Source organism: Narcine bancroftii, chromosome 4, assembly GCF_036971445.1.
Source record: "Narcine bancroftii isolate sNarBan1 chromosome 4, sNarBan1.hap1, whole genome shotgun sequence".
NCBI classification, from domain to species: Eukaryota; Metazoa; Chordata; class Chondrichthyes; order Torpediniformes; family Narcinidae; genus Narcine; species Narcine bancroftii.
This window is the reverse complement of record NC_091472.1, coordinates 169088886-169102859: the sequence shown is the minus strand read 5'-3', so window position 1 is coordinate 169102859 and position 13974 is coordinate 169088886. Positions and strand designations below refer to the sequence as shown.

At 41.6% G+C, this 13974-nt stretch overlaps 1 protein-coding gene across 1 annotated transcript in view; it reads right to left on the bottom strand.

Annotated features, from left to right (window-relative positions):
- LOC138761191 (rasGAP-activating-like protein 1) overlaps window positions 1-13974 on the bottom strand; it is a 325463-nt gene that overhangs the window by 43706 nt on the left and 267783 nt on the right. The gene's annotated exons all lie outside the window — the stretch shown is intronic.

Here is a 13974-nt window from a genome sequence, read left to right as displayed (position 1 = left end):
TTGAGATCAAAACAACGGTATTATGAGTTAGGTGAAAGAGCACATAAAGTATTAGCATGGCAGTTGAAAACTGAACAAACCTCCAGAACAATTAATGCAATACGTGGAAATTCTGGGGTTACTTATAAACCACAGGAGATTAATAAAGAATTTTGCACCTTTTTTCAAGATTTATATACATCTGAAGATTTATATTGAACAGATTGACACTTCCTTGTCTAATTTGAATTTATCTTCTTTGGACGACACAATTGAAAATTCTTAGATACTCCATTTACAGATTTTGAATTAAAAGAGGCATTACAAGCTATGCCGATTGGTAAATCACCTGGTGAGGATGGATTTGTGGTAGAATTTTATAAGGAATTTCACGATTTGTTGTTCTCGGTGTATATGGATGTATTGAAGCAGGTTACAGATACTGGGTTATTTCCTGAATCATTTTCGAGAGCATTGATAACAGTTATACAAAAGAAAGATAGAGATCCATTGAAAGTTAGTTCTTATTAGCCTATATATTTACTTAATGTAGACTATAAGATTGTAGCAAAAGCTTTGGCAAATAAACTGGGTAATTTTTTACCGAAAGTGGTGCTGTAGATCAAGCAGAGTTTATTAAAAATAGATATTCAGCTGATAATATTACTAAATTACTTAAAATAATTAATGTGTCAAGACAGTAATCAACCAATGATATTAGCATTAGATGTTGAGAAAGCCTTTGATCGAGTTGAGTGGAACTTTTTATTTAAAGAGTTGGAGAGATTTAAATTTGGACATTCTTTTATTGGTTGGGTTAAGGTGTTATATATGAATCCTTCTGCACAGGTGATGACAAATGGTCAGATTTCTCAAGTATTTACTTTGTATAGATCAACTAGAAAGGGCTGTCCATTGTCACAACATTATTTGCATTAATTATAGAACCTTTAGTCCAGGCAATTAGACAAAATGTAAATATTGAAGGCATTACGATTGGGCAACGAGAGTATAAAATTAATCTATTTGCAAATGACTTGTTGATATATTTATCTAAACCTAAGAACTCGTTACAACCTTTACAAGAATTGTTAAAATATTATGGGTCAATGTCAGGGTATAAAATAAACTGGGATAAAAGTGAGATATTACCTATATCTGATGAGGATTATTTAGATTGTATGTAAATTACTAAATTTGAATGGTCAGAGAAGATTAAATATTTAGGTGTAATTATTGATAAGGAATTTAAGAATTTGTATGGTTTAAATTATTTACCTTTGTTAAATAAGATGAAATCTGATTTAAATCGATGGAAGGATTTACCATTGATGTTAATTGGTTGAGTAAATTGTATTAAAATGAATATATACCCGTGTATCCAGTATTTGTTTCAATCAATTCTGTGTCCGGTACCAGGGAAATTTTTCAAAGAATTAAATAAAGTGATACATTCGTTTTTATGGAAAGGTAAATTATCTAGAGGATCGATGCAAAAGTTGATGTGGTCATATGATTTGGGAGGTTTTCAATTACCACATTTTCAAAATTATTATCAGGCAGCGCAGTTGAAGATTATTAGTAGATTTTTTGATACTGATGTGGGCCTATGTGGAAATGGATCAGATACAAGAAAGATCAAGGCATAATTTCATATATAAATGGAATTTATTGCTTTTACAAACATATATACCTGTTTTAACTCGTTTATTTAAAATATGGAATAAATGAAACCAACTTATAGGTTCGAAAGAAGTATGTTCAATTAAAACTCCGTTATATCAAAATCACTTGATTCCTTTATCAATGCATAATCCTCATTTGAAAGAATGGGACTTAAAGGGTTTGGTATTAATTGAAGATTGCTTTGAGGCAGGTTTATTTATTTCATTTGATAGGCTTAGGGAGAAGTTTGGGATATCATAAAATATATTGTTTGTATATTATCAAGTACATGATTTTTTTAATGAATAAATTTGGTCAAGAAATTATATTACCAATACAATCGAAGTTCGAAATATTGCTTATGGATAAAGGAAAGAAAGGATTTGTTTCTGAAATGTATTCGATATTACAATCAAAAATGAAGAAGATAGGTGCGAATAAGTGATAAATGGGAACAGGAGTTAGCTACGTTTATCCCTGATGAAGTATGGTCTGACTTATGTTTACATAGTGTTATAAAATTAGTTAATTTGCATTCTAGTTTAGTTAATTATAATTTTTTACATCAGTTATATTTAACCCTGAAAAGTTAAAGAGGTATGGTTTTAGAGATTCTGACTTGTGTTTTACGCGTGGAGATCAGATAGGTACTTTTGTACATTCTGTGTGGAATTGTCCAAAGGTTAAACCATTTTGGGAACATATTATTAAATTTTCAAATAGATTTATATGTGGATCCATGGTTGTGTTTATTAGGATATATGAATCCATTAACAGTACGTTTGGATAAATCTTGGATTGCATTTATTTGATTGTGTTTGGCAGTAGCTAGGAAGTGAATAGCGGTAACTTGGAAAAATGATGTAGAGTTGAATATACAGAGGTGGCATAATGAAATTCAATCATGTTTATGCTTAGAGAAAATTACATACAATTTGAGAAATAATTGTTTCTTGTTTGAAAAAATATGGACCCCATATTTGAAATGTATGAATTTGGATGTGTAAATTTTTCTTTTAATATTTTTGTTTGAACTGTTGAAATGATGTATTGTAATTAAACCCACTTTGTTTGTTTCAATATTTTTTTTGTGTGTATATTAAGCTCAGGGGGGAGGGAGGGATAGTAAGGGGTGCGATTGGGGGTGGTGGGTGGGGGTTATGGGGAGTAATTTAGAAGGGTTTTCTTTTGTGTATTTTATGCTTATATGTTGTAAATTTTTAAATAAACTTTAAAAAAAAAGATTGTTGGATAAATCTTTGACCAGAATGGGAAGGTGTTCACAAAGCAAACTGAAGATTAAGTACTGTTGCTGTATATTAAAAGTTGATGATTAAATGTGATACCTAGTGTCTGAACCTTCTGAACTAGCCTTCTATGTGGGACCTTGACTAAGGCCTTACTAAAGTCCATGTAGACAACATCCACATCCTTTCTTTCATCTAATTTCCTGATAATCTCCTTGAAAAACTCTATAAGATTTGTTATACATGACCTACCACACACAACTCCATGCTGACTATCTTTAATCAGCCTTAACTGTCCAAATACTTAAATATCCAATCTCTCAGAACACCCTCCAATAATTTACTGACTACTGATGTCAAGCTCACCAGCCTGAAATTTCCTTGTTCACTTTTGGAGCCTTTTTTAAACAATGGAATAACACAAACTACACATCAATCCTCCAGCATCTCACCCAGGGGTAAGAACATTTTAAATATTTCTGCCAGGGCACCTGCAACTTCTACACTAATTTCCATCAAGGTCCGAGGGAATATCATGTCAAGCCCAAGGGATTTACCTACCTTTATTCGCTGTAAGGCAGCAAGCACCTCTTCCTCTTTAATCTCTATATGTTCCATGCCACTACTGCCTGTTTCTCTTCCTTCCTTATACACTATGCCAGTTTCCTGAGTAAACACTGATGCAAAAATAACTGTTTAAGATCTCCCCCATCTTGTGAGACTCCACATATAGACAATCACTCTGATCTTCTAGGGAACAAATTTTGTCCCTTACTATCCTTTTACTTTTAACATACTTGTAGAAACCCTTCGGGTTTACCTTCACATTATCTGCCAAAGCACCTCATGTCTTCTTTTTGCCTTCCTGATTTCTTTCTTTTCTTACATTCTCTATTCCCTTCTAGTACCTCATTTGCTCCTTGTTGCCTATACTTGCTACACACGAATCTCTTCATCTTAACCGGATTGCTAATATCCCTTGAAAACCAAGGTTCCCTTTGCCTGTTAACTTTGCCTTTAATCCTGACAGGAACATGCAAACTCTGCCCTCTCAAAATTTCACCTTTGGAGTCCTCCACTTACTGAACTCATTCTTGCCAGAAAACAACATCCCAATACACTCTTCCTAGATCCTTTCTCATTTGCACAAAATTGGCCTTTCTCCAGTTTAGAATCTCAACTCAAGGACCAGACCTATCCTGATGTATAATTAACTTGACACTAATGACATTATGATCACTGGACCCAAAATGTTCCCCGGTGCATACTTCTGTCCCCTGACCTGTCTGGTTCCACAATAGGAGATTAAGTACTCCATCCTCTCTCATCAGTACCTCTATATATTGATTTAGAAAACTTTCCTGAACACATTGGACAAACTCCAACCCATCCAGCCCTTTTACAGTATGAGAGTCCCAGTCAATATGTGGAAAGTTAAAATATCTTACTATCAAAACTATGTTTCTTGTCACACCTTTTTCATTTCTCAGCTCCACCCATATGGCCTCTGTAAACAAGTCCTCTGGGCTCTCCTGTCAAAGGACAGGTGTGATATTTTCCCTGACTAGCAATGCCACTCCTCCCCTTGTCATCCCTCCCCCTCTATTATATCTGAAACAACGGAACTCCGGAACATTGAGCCACCTTAATAATCCCTTACTAATCACAGAGCATCTATGGCATAGGGATTATTTAAGGTGGTATGTGAATGGAAAGAAAATTTAAAGGTTTATTTTTAAGTCAGCTCCACACACTGCCAGCTTGAAATGTACAGATCATGCAGTATTATTAAAACCCTCTTACCTGCCAATCTGAGGACTTAGCGTACGACAAGTTTTCACTGCTCAACCAGAAATAGCGCTTTTTGAAAGTGAAACGAGTGACAAGGTTGACACCCTCCGCTTTTCGTTTGTGCAGGTAGCCTTCTTTAATGGTTACTGAAGGATGGAACACCAGGCCTTGCTGTAGATCAGTAGCTAGGGAAACACAGGAGCGAGAGGTGAACCGTTGTTCTCTTTGCATCCTATTCTGCAGAGATTTGTAAGTGTGAGAAACACCAGCTGTTAATTCCACCCTGATGATGTAGGAATGCCTCACCATGCTGTGCATTCTCAGACTCTGGGTATTTCCAGTAAGTAACAAAGGACAACATTGGAATCACTGCTGTAAGAATGTCTTCCCATGACGTGAAAACTGGAACAAAATTCTGTCGGAATTCTAAAATAATTTTGAATTAGTAATCCTTTGACCATTGTTAACGTGATATTACAAGCATATCAAAGCACAATGATTCAGAGGCACAGAAGATGGTGGAAATCTGGAGCAACATCGATTTGTTGGAGGAACGCAGTGGGTCAAGCAGCATTGGTGGAATTTTGTATGTTTCAATGCAATTACCTCTCATTCTTCTAAACCCAAGAGATTCTGGGACATTCTGCATGATAGTTTTCATGCTTCAAACCTGTCAACCCAGGAAACATTCCAGTAAATCAATGCTGCATTTCCCTTCTGGAAGAATATCTTTCATTAGTAGGGAGACAAGACCTGTATGCAATATTGCAGATACAGTTAACAAGAGCCTGTATAATGGAGAAGGACATCACTACTCATGTACTCAAACCAACTAACCATTTGCATTCCCAATTGCTTGCTGGATCCCTGTACATTAACTTTAAATCATTTGTTTCCAAGAACACACCAGTGCCTTTGAACACCAACATTTTTCAAACTACCATTATGATACGATTTCCCTTTCATTAATTTACATTGATTCCACCTAATCCTAATGTTATTTTATACATACCCTGCTAGCATTTTCTTAATACTGCGATAGATTCCAACAGTTTCCCTATTAATTTTGACAGTAAAATGTTGATAGTTCCCTATTTTCTCTTTCCATCCTTGCTTAAGTAGCCGCGTTGGTTCTAATCTGTGGGAACTGTTCTCGAGTCAGTGTAAGATTGCAAGAGTTTTCATGACTTCAAAAGTTTCCTCTTTCAAACCCTAAGATGCAAGTTATCTGGGCTTTCTGTCCCATCACTTTCTCTAATACATTGTTTTATACATGTTGATTTTTGAACACCTTAGTTACTGTAATGTTCTCTACTATTTCTGACAAATATAAATATTTCTCTGCCATTTTGTTATTCCTCATTGCAGCATTTTTTGACATACAGCATGGTAACAGGCCCTTCCAGCTCACCGGCCTGTTCCCCCACATACACTAATTAACCTACAATCTTGGTACATTTTTGAAAGGTGGGAGGAAACCAGAGGACCCAGAGGAAATCCATGCTAATATGGGGAGAATGCACAAACTTCTCACAGACCGGACCAGATTCAGACCTGAGTCACTGCCGCTGCAATAGCGTGGCACCGACCACTACACTAACCGTGCCGCCCGGGAATTTCTCTTGTTTCAGTCTATAAGAAAGCCACAGGAACTTTCTCAAATGCTCTAATTTAAACATCTACAGCAGCTGTAAAGGTTTGCTAGCCTACTGTTGTATTCTATTTTCCCTTTCCCTTTTTTTTGTTGGTCTTCTTGGCTAAATACTGATATTTTCCCAAATGGGCTATTGCATTTTTAGCAACCTTTTCCTTTGATGCAATCCACTTTTAATTTTTCTTGACTTCCATGGCTTGATGACATTTCCTGTTGAATAACTTTTGTCTTAAAAAGATGTATACTGCTTGTCAACCATGCATTAATTCACCAAGAGTTGGTCATTGCTGGTTCGCTCACATACATTTTAACATGATTCTCCACTCAACCAAAGTTAAATAATTCCTCACGTCTTTAGTGTTTGCTTTATTCAAATTTAAGAGTCTGCTTTCAGATTGAACTAAATCACTTTTACTCTTTATGTACTATTCTACTCTCTTGTAATCAATACACCTTAGAGATCCCCGAGCTACCAGATCATCAATACACAATTCTGGATATAAAGCAGTCTGTTCTTCCGTTGATTCCTGAATAGATAGATCTAAAAATAAAAATCCTGTCATCGTTTCAGAGATCAAATTGACTATTAACATTTCTTGGATTAGTACTACTATAAAAACTTAGCAAATCATAATACAGTAAATATAACTAAAATTGTAAGGCCAAAGAATTAATTTGCGATTTTTTAAAAGAGCAATTTGGTTAATTTTTTTGCTTTCTATACACAGTTCAGCAGGCGGCAACCTCCTTTGAAGAAGACCGCAGAGCCCACCTCACTGACAAAGGAGGAAAAACCCAACACCAACCCCAACCAACCAATTTTCCCTTGCAACCGCTGCAACCGTGCCTGCCTGTCCCGCATCGGACTTGTCAGTCACCAACGAGCCTGCAGCAGACGTGGACATACCCCTCCATAAATCTTCGTCCGCGAAGCCAAGCCAAAGAAAAGAGAAATACTTTAACTAACACATTTGATTTAAAAAAAACCTTCTTTAAACTACAAAGGACATTTGTGACCAAAGCTGAATCATATATCTGAAATAGTACATCAATGAATAGTCCCTTTCTAAAAAAAAACATCTGCACACATGGAGGTACTATTTCTTCATTCAAGGTAATATAGTCATTGCTGGCAAGTTGTGTCTTTCAGAGTGCAGCCAAAAGTCAATAAATAATATTGTGGGACTGAAATCACACAAGTCACAGCAACGATTACAGTTAAATCTTAAATGTATTTAATTCATCTACCAGAATGCAAAGCAGGATTTGAACTGAATTCTTTTATCATTAGGCAAGAGGCTATGATTACTAATCGATTAAAATAACTACTTTGTTCCTGCACATACAGTCAAAGATTGAGGGGTGGCACAGTTGGCGTCAGCGGTTAGCACAACTTTGTTATAGCACCAGCGATTGGGACCGGGGTTTGAATCCCGCGCTGTCTGTAAGGAGTTTGTAGGTTTTCCCCATGTTTGGGTGGGTTTTCCCTGGGGGGGCTCCAGTTTATTCCCACTGTTGGAAATGTACCAGGGGTGTAGGTTAATTGGGTGGCATAGAATCATGGGCTAAAAGGGCCTGTAACCATACTGTATGTCTAAATTTAAATTTAATTTAAAAAATTTAATTTAGATTAACATGATGCAGAGTTGGGCGGAAAAGTGGCAGATGGAGTTCAATTTGAATCTGAATCAGAATTTATTGTCATGAACGAGTCATGATATTCGTTGTTTTGCATCAGCCTCACAGTGCAAACATTCATATACACCACCTTACAACAATAAATTTAAAAAAAAAATAATGCAGAAAAAAGTAAGGCAGTGTCTTTGGTTCATAGATTATTCAGGAATCTGATGGCAGTGAAGAAGAAACTGTCCTTGTGACACTGAGTGCTCGTCTTTATGCTCTTGCACCTTTCGCCGATGGTAGCAGAGTGAAGAGGGCATGGGCTGATGATGGGGGGGTGGGGTCTTTCAGGATAGAGGCTGCTTTTTTGAGACACCGCCTCATGTAGATGTTCTTGATGAAGTGAAGTCTGGTACCTGTGATGTCGCAGGCTGAATTAACAACTCTCTGGAGTTTATTCTTGTCCTGAGAGTCGACACCTCCATATCCAGCAGTGATACCGCCAGCCAAAATGCTCTCCAAATCCATACATCCCGCAAGGCCTCTGCACAGGCTGATCGGATAGTTAAGAAGGCCTACGGGATGCTGGGCTTCATTAATCGGGGATTGAGTTCAGGAGTTGAGAGGTCATGTTGCAACTCTACAAGTCTCTGGTAAGACCACACTTGTGTTCAGTTCTGATCACCTCATTATAGGAAGAATGTGGGTGCAGAGGAAATTTACCAGGATGTTACTTGGATTGTAAAATAAGTCTTATGAGGCAAGGTTAGCAGAACTGGGACTTGTTTCTTTGGCGCGTAGAAGGATGAGAGGAGACGTAATGGAGGTCTATAAAATTATGAGCGGCATAGAGTGGACAGCCAGTGCCTGTTCCCAGGGCAGAAATAGCAAACACCAGAGGACATGAGTACAAAGTGAAGGTTGCAAAGTTTAGGGGAGACATCGGAATAAAGTTTTTTTATGCAGAGAGTTGTGGGTGCCTGGAATGCCTTGCCAGAGATGGTGGTGGAAACTGAATCATTAACAGACTCTTTAACAGACTCTTAGACAGACACATGGATGGAAGAAAAATAGAGGGTTATGGGGCAGTGAGTGTATAGTATTTTCTTTAAAGGAATACATGGGTCAACACAACACTGAGGGCTGAAGGGCTATTTGAGCTATTCCTTACCAAGAAGTCAGTGGAAGTCACCAGCAATTTGCTGAATTTGTATATTTGCCAGCAGAGGGAGTAGGGTTACACACATGGCAAAATTGCACACATATTTTGAATAAAAGAAATGCCAGTGTTTAGACCATCATATAGGAGAGGCTATATCAACCACACAGAATTTACAGAAATACATAGAATTTGCTCTTCCAAAGGGGAAAAAAAAAGATGTGCATAGAGTCAAATCTTCATCTTCACCTTTCCATGACATTGACATGAAAGGATTTGCCATCAAGTCAATGAAAGTGATCTCTATAGCTAAATCAAATGCCCAAACACAAAGTAAGACACATACAGCTATCGAAAAACTGGGTATTTGCACCACTATATCCGTGCTGTCTTTAAGGAGTTTCTACGTTCTCCCCATGTCTGCATGGGTTTTCCCCGGTGATGCACCATCAATTCCTTCGAAAGACTAAGTCATAATAGAAACTGATAGGCTTTTACTATCAACAGAATGGATGTCCGTCCATGCTGGTCGACTGTCCTGGGCTGAGGAGGGAGCTGTGGCAGTCGCCTTTATTCAGGGGTCTGTGGGAGGAGCCACAGGCACACTCAGCAAGGGGCGTGTCCAGACATCCTATAACAAATACTAACACAGCTAAAATATATATACAGTAGTTTACCACATTCATCCCTTGTTTTAGAAAGAGTCTGGAGGGGTGAAATGAATTAAATGTTCTTACAGATTGAGTCTTTCAGGTGGCCTGGTCTGCTGCTGTGACCGTCGTAGTAATGGCTGCGGCACAGCTGTTGGATTCTGGACAGTCTGGAACACCTGTATGTTGTCTTCAGCGTTGACTTGGTGGATGAGTGGTAATAGATCTGGCATGCCATCCACTGCGGCTGGGGTAACATGCCATGGCCCTGGTGCATGATGGGTTGCAGTAGATGAAAGGGGTGCGGGGTGATGATTAATGGTCTCAGGAACTCCTGAGGGTGTTAGATCCTGAACAGAGACCGTGTCATCATGCCCATCAGCGTACGTCTCATAGGTGTATTGGGGGTTGGCCTGGAGGAGATAGAACCTTTTGACAAGTGGGTCAGACTTATGATTCCTCATGTACTTTTGGGGTTTGACCGGCCCTGGTGATGTCAACCAGGACAGCAGCATAATTTCCAAAGTGGACTTCCTAGGGAAGGAAAACATTCCTTCGTACAGAGTGGCATTGGTGGTGAAACATAGGAGCGATCTGATTGAGTGGAGAACATCAGGAAAGACATCTTGGCAGCGGGAAACTGGAAGGCCTCTCGACCTCAGGGCTAGGAGGATGGCCTTCCAGGTGGTGGTATTCTCCCTTTTCATCAACCAGTTCCCTCAGGGCTGTAAGTGGTGGTTCTGCTCTTGGCAATACCTCTGGCCAGCAGGTACTGACGCAGTTCATCTCTCAAAATAGAGGACCTCCAGTCGCTATGGATCTAGCAGGGGTACCTGAACAGGGGAAAAGATTGCACAGGGCCTTGACTCTGGCAGTTGTCATGTCCAAGCAGGAGATGGCAAATGGGAAATGTGAGTCCTCATCAGTAATGTTGAGGAAGTACACATTGTGGTCAGAGGAGGGGAGGGGTCCTTTGAAATCAATGCTTGGGTATCCAAAGGGACAGGTTACCTTTATCAGATGCTCTCTGTCTGGTCAATAGAAGTTTGGTTTGGACTCTGCTCAGACCTGGCAGTTTCTGGTCATGGTCCTGATCTCCTCAATCAGATTGTGGGCTTTGATAAAGTGGAAGAACCTGATGACCCCCGGAGTGGCAGAGGTCATTGTGGAGGTCTATTTGTGCTCTGGCACATGTTCCATGGGATAGGACACCTGGAGGTTCATTCAGTTTCTAGGCCGGGTCAAGGTGTCATAATTGAGGGTAGAAAGTTCAATTTGCCACCTCACTATCTTGTCATTTTTGATTTTACCTTGCTGCTGGCTGTTGAACATGCATGTTGGTCAGTCAGCAAGGTAAATCATTTGCTGGCGAGGTAGTGTCTCCACTGGTGGGGAGGACATGGAGGGGGAGAACGTGGAGGGGAGGACGTGGAGGGGGAGGACTTGAACATGTCATCGGGCCTGCGCAAAGGAGCTCTTAGGTGGAGTGCAGTGTGCGCAGTACTGGCCCCACCCTTTACACCCATGGTTCGTGTGCTGAGGCCAAGCAAGCTGGGACGTGGCAGCGAGGTCCTTGGGTCATAGGTTTTATAACGGAGTGGCCTTCTCCTATGCAGGTTTCTTACCCGGGCTGGAGGGGCCTGCCTCCTCTCCTAGGTCGGACCATACCTGGTCGCAAATCACCTGTGGACATGGCCTTGGTAAGTTTAATTGGGTTCTCTAACTACCTCTGGACTGGGGCCGGGGCCGCCGCCACCTTCCCTGTGCCCGGACCCGGGCCGCTGCCTCCTTCTTTCTGCCCAGACTGGGGCCTCTGCCTGCTTCACTCTGCCGAGGCCGGGGCCACCGCCTCCCCCTCGCTTCTGCCAGTGGGCTGATATCGCCTCAAACCGTGCATCTTGGCGCCTCACAGTTCGGCGGGCAGCAACCTCCTTTGAAGAAGACCGCAGAGCCCACCTCACTGACAAAAGACAAAGGAGGAAAAACCCAACACCCAACCCCAACCAATCAATTTTCCCTTGCAACCGCTGCAACCATGTCTGCCTGTCCCGCATCGGACTTGTCAGCCAGCACAAACGAGCCTGCAGCTGAAGTGGACATTACCCCTCCATAAATCTTTATCCGCGAAGTCAAGCCAAAGAGAGAAAAGAAGAGAAGAGTGTCTCCAGTGCTGTACCGGATTGACAATGGCCTGGCCGTCCTTCTCGACAGAGGAGTGTCAAATTTCAGGGCCCAGGAGGGTGTGGGAAAAGAAGACAAAGAGTCTGCCCACCTGGTTAAGGGTGGTGGTCAGGGCGAAGTCAGACACATCACTCTCCACCTGGAATGGTTTAGATTTGTCCACAGCATGCATCACAGTCTTGGCAATGTCCACCTTGATACGGTTGAAGGCTGCGCAGGCTTCTGACATCAGGGGAAAAGAGGTAGATTTGACAAGGTTGCAGGCCTTGTCTGTATAATTGAGGACACACTGGGCCTAATAGGAAAAGAAGCCCATTCAGAGCACTGAGGCTCCAAAAAAGGGCACATGCGGTCAGGATTTGGGGCCCAATGATTCCATCCTCTACAACTCAGCCAAGGATAGCGAGGCAAGTTGTGTGAAATACACATTTCTCCTTATTATATGTGAGGTTAAGGAGTTTGGTGGCCTGCAAGAAATTTTTGGAGATTGGCGACATGATCCTGCAGGTCATGGCTCCAAATAGTGATGTTGTCCAAATACTGGAATGTGGCCTGCAGCTCATACTGGTCTACCATGCAGTCCATCTCCTGCTGAAAGACCGAGACCCCATTGGTGATGCCAAAGGGAATCCTCAGGAAATGGTAGAGGTGGCCATCTATCTACCTCAAAGGCAGTGTATTGGTGGTCTTCCAGGTGGATAGGGAGCTGGTGGTATGCCGATTTTAAATCAATAGTGGATAATACCCGATATTGAGTGATTTGATTCACTATGTTGGATAAGCGGGGGAGAGGGTACAAGTTCAGCTGCGTAAATCTGTTAAAGGTCTGACTGTAGTCAATGACCATTTTGTGTTTCACCCCATTCTTTACCACCACCACTTGGGCTCTCCAGGGGCTGGTGCTGGATTCAATGATCCCCTCATTCAGTAGCCGCTGCACCTCTGACCTAATAAAGGCCATGTCCCTGGCACTGTACTGCCTGCTTTTGGTGGCAATGGGTTTACAGTCGGGGTGAGGTTCGCGAACAGTGGTGGAGGGGCGATCCTGAGGGTTGAAAAGCCACAGGTCATTTAGTTGCTGGTTGGAAATGGTGGGAGGAGAGGCCGGTGGAGGGGGGTTTCGAGGGTGGAGCACTGTGGGTTACAGACAGTAGGGGGGGGGGAATAGGGCCCATCGTACTCCATTATCACATTCTTAAGGTGGCATTGAAAGTACAGCCCCAGCAGCATGGCAGCGGAGAGCTGTGACATCTTCAGGAGTTTAAAGTCTTTGTAGTCTGTGCCCTCCACTACACATTAGCCATGAAGATCTGGTGTATAGGACTTCGAGGCCAGAGACTTTGTACCTTACTGGCCTTACCCCGCGAGGGAGTAATGTTGCCCCATGCATGTCCGTGCCCCCACTATCGAGCAGGCAGCTCGTCTTGTGATCATTTACCTCAATGTCCATCAATGACCTGGCGAGTTGGTGAGTGCTAACTTGATCTAGCATGATGGAGGCCACTGTTAAATCGCTGTCAGACTCCGTAGATGGATGTTTGATCCCAAGATGGCGACGTCCAGGATGGTGGCCCTCACAGCTTGCACATGGCGCTGCTGGGTTTAGAGAGCAACATGGATTTACACACCTTTGCATAATGCCTTTTTTTCCACTGCAAGAAATCCTCGTCTTTTGGCTGTCAGTGTTTTCTAGGGTGCTTGTTCAGGCTACAGAAGTAGCACTTCAGCTCCTCGCAGAGTACAGCTGCCGTGGTAGGGATGCTGGCGGGACGTGGTGGTGGCGGAGTTCTTCAGGCTTGCGACCCTCCCATGTCCCAAGATGGCAGCACCCACGGTAATTATGGGGCGGCCGTGTTGTCAGCTGGGTAGGCATCCATATTTTGGAGGTCACCTCTTGTGTGCCTGCTAGTTTGACTGCCCTCTGTAAGTTGAGCTCATCCTGCTCCAACAGTCTCTGCTGGATATAGCTGGATCTGATGCCTGCAACATAAAGCATCTCTGATCAAGTCCTCCGTGTTCACCGCA